The sequence below is a fragment of the Lolium perenne genome, chromosome 4 (genome assembly GCF_019359855.2).
Source record: "Lolium perenne isolate Kyuss_39 chromosome 4, Kyuss_2.0, whole genome shotgun sequence".
NCBI classification, from domain to species: Eukaryota; Viridiplantae; Streptophyta; class Magnoliopsida; order Poales; family Poaceae; genus Lolium; species Lolium perenne.
The window spans coordinates 56,059,618-56,073,377 of record NC_067247.2 but is presented as its reverse complement, the minus strand read 5'-3'; the positions used below and the strand labels follow the sequence as shown (position 1 = coordinate 56,073,377).

The 13,760-nt window shown below is 44.3% G+C and overlaps 1 pseudogene; it reads left to right on the top strand.

The window, feature by feature from the left end:
- Positions 1-6,926: 6,926 nt before the first annotated feature.
- Positions 6,927-13,760, top strand: part of LOC127346807 (uncharacterized) — a 76,939-nt pseudogene continuing 70,105 nt past the window's right edge.

The window sequence follows — 13,760 nt, the reverse complement described above, 5'->3', positions numbered from 1 at the left end:
TACGTGTGTAGGCATTAAGCTCTTCGGATACAATGGTTATTCTCAAAACTAATCCCTATCTATCTGCAAAAAAAGTAATACATAAGACAGCAAAATCTTATACTACTTTGTATATGATATATAATCCAAATCAGAGAAACATAAAAAACTTGTCCACGTCTGCCTTTTGCTTCAAAAAAGGACTTCGCTTCCTTCAATCTGCAAGTTATGCAGACATAGCTAATGACCTTTCTGGCAAATAATTAAACATGCAAGTGATACGGACATATGCAATTTCAGGTACCTTTTTGTGTGCAGGAAATAGGGATGAGAGCCCGCCGCCTTGGGGGAGCCAAACGCCATCGAGTTGGGTACGGGGCGGAAGCGTCCTCACGACGGGCAGGGAGGCGGCATTCTGGAACACGACAACGTGGAGGCGGAACGGCGAGGGCCGCGTTGGTCAAGGGCGTCGCTGCGGCGGTGGACGGTGACAGACGTGACAACACCAACTCCAGTCCCCAAAACTTTTCTCGAACTGGCAAGAAAATCATAGGGGAGAAATACACGAACCTCACGGGAGTCTGCTCGCCATCGCTGATGCAGCCCTTTGAGGAGGGGCCCGATGTCAGCGGCGGCAGGTCGTGCCGATCGCTAGGATTAATTGGATGCGGAGGCGGCGTGCAAGATGATGTATAGCGGCGGCTTGCCAATTGATGAAGATGGAGTTGAGTCTCGATTGAGGGGATTTCGTTTTGAGCGGATCTGTTAGCAAGGTGGGGAAACCAATTGTCAACCAGTTTCCTTCTGAGGATGATTTGGAGGTAGCGACTAGAGAGGCAGTTTCCTTCTGAGGATGTTTTGGAGGCAGAGACGAACAGAGTTAACATGGGTGAGGCGGAACACGGTGGAGGCTGAGCGGGCTGACAGTATTTTACCGCTGAACACGGTGACAATACTGATCATTGGATGATTATTAGATGGCTCAAATTTAGTTAGTTTTCAATTTGCTGAAGGCTCCAGATATTTTCACCGCCTGATTAGTCTTTCTACTCTGATAATGTTTTCTCCATGAAATCTTACCATCTAATTATATGCTTTATGAAAGACGGCAAAAGGTTTGTCACAATATATATTAATAAAGAGCAACTTCGAGAGCTGGCTGACTGGGGCTTCCTCCCTGACAAGGTGGGTCATAGGGTTGACCCATGGCAAGGACTCTTCTTGTCCTCGGCTGGGAGGCTGGAGCTTACCAACTCCTGCCTCTCGAGCCTGCCTCTGTTTGCCATGGGCATATACCTGCTACATGACTCCACTCACAGTGCCATGGACAAACATAGGTGCCGCTTCTTTTGGGAAGGAGTGGGGGACAAGCGGAAGTACCACATGGTGGACTGGGCCTCGGTGTGCAAGCCTAAGGCCTTTGGGGGCTTGGGGATCTTGAACACCAGGCTCATGAACATCGCCCTTATGCTTAAGTGGATCTGGAAGATCTATCAAGGCGATATGGGTCTTTGGGCGGACCTTATTAACGCGAAGTATCTGTTGGGTAGGGACTTTTTTCGCGAGCCGTCCCCACCAAGGGCTCCCAATTCTGGAATGCCATACAAAAGATCAAGTGTCATTTCAAATTAGGCGCCAAACACAAAGTCAATAATGGGTTGCGTACCTATTTTTGGCTAGATTGGTGGACAGGGTCGGGACCTCTGTCGGCTCGTTTCCCGCGGATTTTTAGCTGCTGCGATCAACCGTTTGTCACGGTGCGTGCGGCGAAAACCACGGTGGGATCGCCGGGGGAATGGCGCTTGCGCTTTCGACGGCAATTCAGCTTAGCCGAGATGGTTGAATGGGACAACCTATGCCGTGAGGTTCAGGCGCTCCCGGTTTCGGACTTGCCGGACGAGGTGTCATGGTCCCTAGAACCTTCGGGCACCTTCTCCTCCAAGTCCATGTATCTTGGACTGACGCAGGGGGCAACAGTCACCCACTTCAAGGAGGTCTGGCGGACTCGCGTACCTCCAAGGATTAAAGTATTCCTCTGGCAACTTATCCGGAGTAGACTTCCCTCTAGCGATCAGGTGGCTAGACGGCGAGGCCCCTCCAATGGCCTTTGCAGCCTCTGTGGGGAACCAGAGGACTGCAACCATATCTTCTTTGCTTGTTACTTGGCAAGGTTCATGTGGGCAGGAGCTAGGGAGCTTCTGGGTACTTCTTGGAACCCGGCAGGGGCTGGAGATTTCATTGCGCTCGCGCAAGGGCTACCGGGTCCCCTTCGTACGTTTGCGGCCCAATGCTGGGCTTTATGGAATATACGTAACAAGCTTACTATTGAAGGAACTCTGATTAGACACCCCGCTGATGCTATCTTTCATATGTCACGACACATGCAGTGCTAGAGGGTGTTGGTCAGACCGAGGGACAGGGCGTTGCTGGACGAGGTGCTGCGCGAGGTTAGGAGGCTACATGCAAGAGCTAGGACCTGAGCTTCGGTTTTACCTCTTATCAGACTATCTATTCGCCCCGCTTCAGGGTTATGTATGATGACTGTTGGACTTCTTATATGTCCTTATGCTTAGTCTCCTAGGATCCAGGGGGATCGCTGTGTCGCCCATGTGTTTGGGTAGCTCTCTAGTCTTATCGGTTTGCTTGTTGTATCGGATATTGTTGGATGTCGTCGCTTTATTTATAAAGCTGGGCCAAGGGCCTTCTCTTTAAAAAAAAACTTCGAGAGCTGGCGACCCACAAGACCTATGAGCACGAGCTTGCTCTTCGAACCTGAGGAATCTGAGATGTTTCGCCGTGGTCCCAATCCAGGAAGCGCATCATTCTTGTTTTTGTGTAAGATGATCCGTGACATGGTAGACATGTTCCGGGAGACCCTCTCTTTTCGATTGATTCACACTGGATGTTACTAACAGCATGACCACATCGAGATATAGCAGTGATATGCATATCACTTTGTGCAAACGGAAACGTAGGACATCAGTGTTTTTGGTGCTCCCATTGCCTACCATTCCTAGTCCTCTTTTCCATTTTCCATCGACACGTTTGGGCAATGTCATTTCAGCATACAATTGACATTCATAAGAAAGAGGTAGCAGTGGAAAAAAAAAAAAACCTTATATAAGAAGTGTGACATGGTGGAGAATAATAATGACCCTGTGCGTAGGAGGTTGAGCTGTACCGACATTCGAGAGTTGGTGCACACAATTATGTCATTATTTGTGGGCATGCTCGGTTGTAGACATGTATTCTTAGTCTAGCAGAAAATTTACGGATGAATGTTATTGAAGAGAGATGGGATGGATTCTATTGACCAAACACACGCAAATATTGAGATTGCAATACCACAACCACAAGTACCTGTCAATCAAAAACCGTGGTTGCAGAAATTGAGATGGAAAAATACTAAAGGGTTTAGAGAATTTATTAAGTGTCTTTTAGATCTTGGAAGCAAATTCAGTGCACCTGGGCACCAATGTGCCCTCCTTTTGAAAAACTTAAAATTTGTATTTTTGAGTTTCAAAAAAATTCAAATTTTATTTTGGGAATACATATATATGGTATATGGTGTGTATATCCATGCAAAGTTTAGGTAGAAAACTCGTAATGTTTTGACCTGTGAAAAAAACAAATTTCTGAGAAAAATACACGTATATAGCGCCTATATACTGTCAGAAATTTGTCTTTTTTGTATTTCCCAAAATACAATGTATTTTTAAATAAAATTGCAGGCGTGCAATTTCTATGTACATATCTATCTACGTATTTTTGCTGAACTTTTTGAGACCAAAAAGAAAAAATTTCAAAATTTTCAAAAACCGAGCTCACTGGTGCTCAAGAGCGCCGATGAGTTTTCGCTCTTAGATCTCCTTTCTTTGATTATCTTTGAAGTCTTTTAATAATTATTTTCAATAAATGAAATATATTAATATCACGAAGATACCAATTACACCTATCTTCTGTAATAACGCAGTGCTATAATGGCAATACCGATGCATACAGCAAAAAAAAAGAATTACATGAAAGAAAAGCCCAGTGATTTGTTTCTTGTAATAGCGTACCAAACACTACCAAAACAGCACCAGAAATCCCTCTTCTCCAACTGTGATGCATTCAAGAAGGGAACAGTGCACAAGCATCGTTATCGCCCTGATCATAAATTATAGGTTTCATTCGGGAGAAAGTCCACACTCACAAAACAATACCTTCAACAAACCATTGCCAGACACAGCCAATTAAGACGAGATCTTAGGTTTTCACCCTGCAAGTTTAGACTTTGAATTTCTCATGTGTTGTCGCTCCCACTTGTAGATGCCACTGCTTCAAGTCACGAATCACCAAGCAAATACCTCATCACCGCCAGGACTCGAACCACCATTACCAGTCCTCAAATATCGAATGCTATTTTCTGCCACCGAGTTCACCATGGAACTAAAGACATGACCCGCGTGCATGTCCAATGACATTGTGCCTACTACATGATTGTGCAAGAACATGATCAACACTAGTAATATGATGTAACTTGACTAGCCAATAAACATATGCTCTAAGTTTGAACCTAATGCATTAGACCACCTATCTATACTGCATATGTCTAAATTGATGTTGATAATATCTTTATTACATGAAGATAGAACTATGAAATGTATACCACTTTGCGTGAACATAGTCCTCTCTATACGTCCTGCTGCCTACCATTTCTAACACTCTTAAACGTCTTCCTATCAATGCGCTCGAGCAATAGTGCGTGTGTGAATAGTGTATGCAAGTGATTGAAGTGTATCCATGTTCGAAGTGGTTGTGCACGGTCAATCAACTATCCTGAAATCTCAACTTCCAACTCCCACGCCTCCGGTCTCCTCTTTCATCGTCAGCATTGTGAGCCCCCACTCCTAATTTGATCTCCATTTGCGAATCTTCTATTGGTGTCGCCCGCTAGCTCCACCTTGCTACCAGAGGGGAGGAAGAAGAATAAAATGCTGACTCTGCTCTTGCAAAACCACAATTGAAAGGACTTGGTTAAAAAGTTTCTTGTGGGAGAACTACCTTATAAAAAACTCTCTAAAAATCTCTTGTTCCGAATAAGCTATGCATTCTCAGCGTTAGTGTACATGATTTTCCTTAGGATGACACGACGAATTGTAAAACCAAAATCTTGGCACCATTACACAAATCGAACTGCCCGATCGCCACAAGATCTAGAAACCCATAAAAGAACAGAGAAAAACGGCCATTAACATCACGTGATGATGGTAAGAAAATCAGTAATCGTTAACTGCTTGATCGGCTTGGGAGTAGTGAATAATCAGAATTCGGACAATTAACTGATTTAATCGGTCAGCTATTAATCGGTGCAACCTACATAAATTAGCACCAAAATATGTCTATATAAGAAAGAAACAAATGGTGGAAAGGTATCCTTATGCCTACCCTACTTTTCTAGAGCCCAAAATCACAATAAAACATGTACGCTTCTCCTCTTAGACCTAATCTTCTAGGTCATGAGCAACAAAGGGGATAGAAACCGACACCATGTTCCTTTATTTCGCTTCTCCTACTTTGTCCTCTGAACTTTCTCTTTTCCCGCGACCTACCTAGGAACTGTTACTATTGCACCTCAACCACCTACCCTATTTCAAGGCGTCCTGAGCTCTTCGACAAGCTCCTCAAGGCGGCCGAGATCTTGTATCCAAGGTCTGGTCGGTAACAGTGAGCAATTGTTCAGTGAAGGCGGGATTCGAGCTCCTGAAGGCGAGAATCGAGTTAAAGCTTCTAAACACCTACTTGATTTGTATGGGGAAGCGGCTGGATGGACGGACAATCTGCTTTGAAAATTCTGCAACTTTATTGACCAAAGTGGAATAATTAATCTGGAATATTCCTAGTAATCACATTGTCAAAGTAATTAATTGGGTTAAAGGACTAACACAAGCGATTATAGGTAATCGACACAATCAGGCTATTAGTAGCGATTTATCGGCCTATTAATCATTGATTCGGCCTAGTTTTTAAACTACTACAACAACATGCTCAACACCATTAACAGGACGCAACTTGACAAGCCAAGAAACGTGTTCTAAGTTCAAACCTAGTGCATTGGACCACCGGCTATATACTACAGTGGTAGTTCTAAATGGATGTTGCTAATATCTTGATTACATAAACATAGAACTATCAACTCTATTCCACTTTGTGCAAACATAGCTCTACGATGAAGCTTCTACTAGTGCTCCCGCTGCCAACCATTCCTAAGAGTCTCAAACATGTTCCTATCAATACGCTCGAGCAATAGTGTTTGTGTGTACTACGCATGTTCTTTGGAAATAGTTAGCGCCAAAAACCTACATTATATATAAGAACCGGGAGATGGCGGAGAACAAAATAAGGAATATGTATGTAATTGGTCGAAATGTATCCATGCTCGAAGAGGTTGTGTAGGCAGCCAGTCATGTCATTTATTGTGCGGGCGTGTTTGGTCGAAGACTTGAATATTTTAACTTCAACCATTCAATTGGCTCTAGTATTAGTACAAGCATCCGATTCTATTCAATTATCTCGATCCACTAGATATTCAACCAACTATCTTGAAATCTCAACTTCCAACTCACATACCCCTGACCTCCTTTTTCATTGTTTGCATTGTGAGTCCTCACTCCTAACTTGTCTCTCCATTTGCGATCTCTTTCATTAGCGTCGCCGGTTAGCTCCACTTTGCTACCAGAGGCGAGGAAGAAGAAGCAAATGTTGACTCTGCTCTTGCAAAACCACAATGGGAAAGACTTGGTCAAAAGGTTTCTTGTGGCAAACCTACCTTATACAAAACTCTCTAAAAATCTCTTGTTTCGAATAAGCTATGCATTCTCAGCTGGTGTACAGGCTTTTTCTTGGGATGACACGACGAATTGTAAAACCAAAATACATAAATCGAACCGCCCGATCGCCACAAAGATCCAGAAACCCAGAAAAAGAACACAGGAAAACGGCCAGGCCGGCCTCGCACCAAGAGCCCCCGACTCGTCTACAAACTCCACAGCGACGACGACTTGGAGTTCGAACACCGCCCTCCCGTCGACCCTCCTCCGCCCCGCCATGGAAGGCCTCCAGCGCCGGCCCGAGCCGGCCGCCGCGAACGCGAGGGGCGAGGGGGCGCAGCAGCCCCAGCGCGTAATCCACTGCGACGTCGAGCCGGCGCCGCGGGCGTGGCCGGGGATGCAGATGCTGGCCGTCGCCGCCATCCTCGTGCTCGGGGGCCTCCAGTTCCTGCCGGCCACCCACTTCCGCCTCCACTAAGACCGCGGCCGCAACTGGATCCCCATCGACCCCTCGCTCCACGCCGCGGTACTACTGTCTGTTCTACTCGTGTCTGTTCTACTCGTGTCTGCCGCGGTTTCCTCGTGCCTGTCTCGACTGTCTGTTCTACTCGTGTCTGCCGCGGTTTCCTCGTGCCTGTCTCGACTGTCTGTTCTACTCGTGTCGTTTGCATTGCCAGAGCTGTGTATTCCCTGCTAATTAATTTCTCCACACTTCGCCTCCACAGCCCAGAACTCCAGATCATGGCATAGCTAGCATATGTGATTCATATACTGGGATATGCCATTTTCATAGCTACCTGCCAATTGAGAAATGCACTTCGCTTCTGGGATGGGGAAATTTGGTGGATGCAATTTGGCTTCCGTTTCATCCATTTTTAAAAAAATCTGAAGGACAAATTTGGAATGGAAACAACAAATTGAGAATAGACATTAGCAATGTAGTGTCAAAACTGACTTTGCATCTATTATTTTACTGCACTTTTATAGCATTTCTTTCAGACGTGGCATCGTTTGCACTGATAACGATTTCCTGCAGGATCACCAGGTTGCAGGTGTGAATATCATCTCCTGGATAAGCTGTCTGGATCTTCGTACTCTTCTCTGCTGAGAAACTCCACCCTGTCAAGGTTATCTCTATGCGTTTCACTTGTGTTTCAGTAATTTTGCTCTGAGGATTTGCCATGGTAACAGATTAGCAGTGAACTTTAGCTGCCAGAATTTGTTGTAACTCCTCTCAAAAAAAAAAAAAGAATTTGTTGTAACTGATCTATAACTTTCTTTGTTATGCATGATAAACTTCATGACTATTTCACATTTCCGTGTAGCCATGGTGGCCACGGAAACTATAGTGATAAATGCCTTTGGTACTGTATAGTTTAACTTATGTGCTCATTGCACCACTAATGATATATAGAGAGTTAATGACAGAATCGCAGCTTTGCGTGTTTTTTAGTGTCTTATATAGCCATCATGTTCCGTTTTTGTTTGTTTGACAGTAATCCACCAGATGTATCCTTCACTTTGTTGACACATGAAGGAGGCAATGATGAGTTGCCCTTCAACAAGATAAAATCAGTACTACCTGATTCAAATATTACTGGGATGAACCGGGAGGAAGAAGAGCCAATTTTATACCCTATGACCTTTAGTCCTGGTTGGTATCTCCAACCGGAACTAAAGGGTCTAATATTCCGGTTGGAATCTTCAACCGGGACTAAAATGTATTTTCAGCCGCCGCTTCTGTTCGCGCGCGCAAATGACCTTTAGTCTCGGTTGGAGGAACCAACCAAAATAAAAGGTCCTTTTTTGGGGCGTTTTCAATTTTTCCACCTTTTTGACATTTTGCAAAATGTTAGAATATGAGTTAAAATAACTTCTGTATAATTTAAAATATAGCAAAACTTTCAACATGAAAATGTTTTAATTTAGAAAAATAATCCAAAATCATTTTCTATTTCTAAAATAAATGTTCTAACTAGCCCAACTATTAACCATTTTGCCATTTTTCAATTAAAAATGCATTAACTCATATGTTCTGCATAATTTAAAATCTAGCAAAACTTTCAACATGAAAAATGATTTAATTTAGAAAAATAATAGAAAATCATTTTCTGTTTTCTAAAGTACGAGAAGGATGCCTTCGTCGTGGATGACGCCAATGAAGATGAGGAAGAGGAAGAAGAGGAAGCCAGAGCTGATGGTGAGCAAATGAGGGACAAAACGAGTACGAGAAGGATAGCTTCATCGTGGAAGACGCCGATGAAGATGAGGAGGAGGAAGAAGAGGAAGCCAGAGCTGGTAGTGAGCAGAGGAGGGACAAAATGAGTACGAGAAGGATGGCTCCATTGTGGATGACGTTGATGAAGATGACGAAGAGGAAGAGGAAGAAGAGGAAGCCAGAGCTGATGGTGAGCAAAGAAGGGGCAAAACGAGTACAAGAAGGATGGCTTCATCGTGGATGACACTGATGAAGATGGGAAGGAGGAAGAAGAGGAAGCCAGAGCTGGTGGTGAGCAGAGGAGGGACAAAACAAGTACGAGAAGGATGGCTTCATCGTGGATGACGCCGATGAAGATGAGGAGTAGGAAGAAGAGGAAGCCAGAGCTGGTGGTGAGCAGAGGAGAGACAAAACGAGTACGAGAATGATGACTTCATCGTGGATGATGTCGATGAGGAGGAAGAAGAGGAAGCCAGAGCTAGTGGTGAGTAGAGGAGGGACAAAACGAGTACGAGAAGGATGGATTCATCGAGGATGACGCCGATGAAGATGAGGAGGAGGAAGAAGAGGAAGCCAGAGCTGGTGGTGAGCAGAGGAGGGACAAAACGAGTACGAGAAGGATGACTTCATCGTGGATGATGCCGATGAAGATGATGAGGAAGAAGAGGAAGCCAGAGATGGTGGTGAGCAGAGGAGTGACAAAACGAGTACGAGAAGGATGGATTCATCGTGAATGACGCCGATGAAGATGAGGAGGAGGAAGAAGAGGAAGCTAGAGCTGGTGGTGAGTAGAGGAGGGACAAAACGAGTACTTGAAGGATGGCTTCATCGTGGATTACACCGATGAAGATGAGGAGGAGGAAGAAGAGGAAGCCAGAGATGGTGGTGAGCAGAGGAGGGACAAAACGAGTACGAGAAGCATGGCTTCATCGTGGATGACGTCGATGAAGATGAGGAGGAGGAAGAAGAAGAGGAAGCCAACCTTTAGTCCTGTTTGGTGGGTGTAACTGGGAGTAAAGGTGGATTTTTAATGCCAAAACTATCGTTGGGATAAGGACGCGTGCGTGGACGCACCATTCGGCGAGATAAGGCATGTGGCGCATGACATCTTGTCGGAGGAACCAACCGAGACTAAAGGGTTTTTTAGCAGGCCAACCTTTAGTCCCGTTTGGTGGGTGCAACCGGGACTAAAGGTGGATTTTCAGTGTCATCTAACAAAATTGTCGGTGGGATAAGGACGCGTGGACGGACGCACTGCTCGGCGAGATAAGGCATGTAGCGCACGACGTCATGTCATAGGAACAAGACGAAGGAGGAAGCGGCGACCGGCCTATAAAAGGAGCGTCGCTAATCGCAAGCAGCTAAACAAGCCAACCAAAAGGTAGGGAGCTTCGTCCCCATGGCCAGGAGAAAGGGTTGGGAAATCTCCCGTGGTGGAGCTTCTCGAAAATGTCGTTGGTGCACACGTCCTGGGACATTGAAAGCCTCGGGAAAATTTCCCCGCAAGCCCGTGAAAGCCTCCATCTCCTCTAACAGTGTTGGGGAATCTCCCTATGGTACGTCACAACCTCTATTTAACTAGAGAAAACAAGCCAACCATCTCCAGTGTTAATATCTTACATCTTCGAGGAAAGGGTTGGGAAATCTCCCGTGGCGTAACTTCCTCGAAGATGTCGTTGGTGCACACACCCTAGGACATCTTCGGAAGTTCCGCCTCAGGAAAATTTTCTCGCAAGCCCGTTAAAGTCTCCATCTCCTCTAACAGTGTTGGGGAATCTCCCTATGGTACGTCACAACCTCTATATAACTAGCAAAAAACAAGCCAACCATCTGCAGTATTAATATCTTACATCTTCGAGGAAAGGGTTGGGAAATCTCCCGTGGCGGAACTTCTCAAAGATGTCGTTGGTGCACACGCCCTAGGACATCTTCGGAAGTTCCGCCCCGGGAAATTTCCCCGCAAGCCCGTGAACGCCTCCACGATGAAGTTAATGGACAGTGACCTCACACGTCAAGTCGTCAACTTGAAATCGGAGCGTGGGCTTGGTTAATGGTTTGAATAGTTAGATTAATTATTATACAAAACAGAAAATGTTTTGGATTGCTTCTCCAAAGTAAAATACTTTTCATGTTCAAAGTTTGTTCACATTCGAAAGTATGCAACAATTATTCAAATTCATATTCAAACACTTTCAAATATCAAAAATTATAACAGTATAAAAAAGAACTTAGTTTTGGCGCAAATAAAAGGTATTTAGTCCCGGTTGGGGTTAACAACCGGGACTAAAGGTGCTAGCGGCCTGCCGCACCCAACGCAGAACCTTTAATCCTGTTTTGTGTCACCAACCGGGACTAAAGGTCCCTAGCGATAGTCCCGAATCAAATCACAGCCAGGACTAAGGCTCCTTGTAGCTCCGAACGAAAGACCCGTTTTCTACTAGTGATCCCATCCATCACCACCACTTAAGAGGATAAGGTACTTGGATCTTGAAGGTCTCAATGCCAATCTACATCACCATCATCATCATTATCATCCACGTCTCCAGCACCGATCCCCTTCGTCTACTCGGTTGCAATCCAAACTCTAGTGTGGATCTTAACTTGTATTCATTTGTACTCTCATATCCCATCAATATTATTGCTATGGTCTTGATTGCCTTCATGTGTGAGTAGTTCCTTTGTTTTTGGGGAGATGGAGAGACCCTAGCATGACTATGAGATGAAGCAAAGATGATCTATGGTTTTAATATATGAATGTGTGTTAGTTTTCTCTCTAGATATTATGTGAACTGTGCCACATAATATTTGCTTTAGGAACTAGAGAGAACTACCATTTGAAGTATGATAAAGTGTACGAAGGGAAGTGACATTACTGTCGCGGTTCTTTATCATATGGAAGAGGGGCATGATAGCTCGAAATTTAGTACTATTTTATTGAGGTTTTTAAGTATACTATTATTCATATTGTCACTCATTTCATGCTCTAGGTAGATACACCTATGCTTAGTTTACATAATTACGAGTTCTTATTCACTTTCATATGAGTTTTGCATATTTAGTAGTTTTAGTATGATTTTATTATGTTTCCCTTGTCTTGACATGTATTTAGGTGTTATTGGTAATCATGGAGAAAGGGGGCAAAATGGACCAAGATGGTACAAGATGAGAGAATTACAAGCACCAGACTTAGCCTATGAGGTGTAAGAAAAGTGATATTTTCCAACATCTTATATTTAAGATCTAAGGCCATGTGTTTTAGAACTCGTTCATACGAGTTCAACGAGCCAAAGAACACCCAAATCGGAGTTCGTATGAAGAAATGGCGTCCAATATACGAAAGTTCAATAAGAATAGCGACATCGGTACGGGTAGAGCCCGCCCGTATCGTACGTCCGTACGGGGCTCCATCGGCTCCGTTTTGTCAAACGGAACAACATTTGTGAAGGCTCGATAGATATATTCGGCCCCTAGGTCAAACCAACCTCCATATTGCTATTTGAGAAGGGGAGGAGCTAATGAGAGGCACATAATTCATCCACGCCCTAGGGCCAGAGCCCTCCTGCCGCCGCCTCCATCACCATCTCCACCAACACAGAAAAGGAGGAGGAGACTAGGATCTTGAAGGGCAACATATCGATCTCCATCATCATCATCATCATCATCATCATCATCAACGTCTACATCTTCAATCCCATTTGTCTACTTGGTTGTGATCTGAACTCTATTAGAATTTACACTTGTATGCAATTGTACCTTCATATTCATATTTAGTATATATTATATAATCATATTGATTCACTTGGGGTATATTATAACGCAATTTCTGTCCATGTCCAACATCCATTTTCAGGGACAACATTAGATTGGCAATGACTCTGGCCTTCTATGACGATTATCTAAAGTTCCCTGCCAACTGGAAGCGCGCAAATGCTAACACGTACATTCTCTACTATGATGGACCCAAGAATGTTTGCTCTGAAGATGGCCGTCAGCATGAAGAAAAAGGCTCCGGCAAGGCCTGGCAGCAGTACCTCAGTCAGAAGTCCGATGCTATGTTGAGCACCTGAAAGACGTACTTCATCATATGTGCTCCATTGCATGGTAGTGGAATATCAGCATTTGATAGGGATTTTGGCCCTGAAGGTGTAACACAAGATATAAGATGTGTGTTACCTATTAACCTATCACCCATACTTGGATGAACAACTGGGATTCCATCTCCTCCACGTAAACATCCTTTCAAATTCGAACTTGGATGGTTACAAAGGGAGGGTTTCTCTTATATGGTTAAGAATGTATGCGAACAACAGTTTGTCCCGGGCACCCCTATCCAAAGGTGGAATCACAAGCTACGGGTTGTGCGAAAATACCTTGGAGGGTGGGCGCGACATATGGCTGGACAGCTTAAACAAGAGAAACTCAGCCTATCAACGTCAATTGACGATTTAGAGGCAATCACGGAAATCGGACAGCTAATGATGCTAGAAATTGATTTAAAGAATCAATATAATGCGAAGTTAGCTGGTTTATCACGCGAGGAGGAACTCAAATGGTACCAACGATCAAAAGCTCAATTCTTGTTGGAGGGAGTTTCGAATACGAGATATTTTCATAGTGTTGCTAATGGTAGGCACAGAAAGAAACACATTCACTCCCTCCTTCAGGATGGGGTTAAGATCGAGGGACACGAGCAGTCAAAGTTATACATCACATCTTATTATAAAGGTTTATTTTGGGCACCTGAGAAGTGA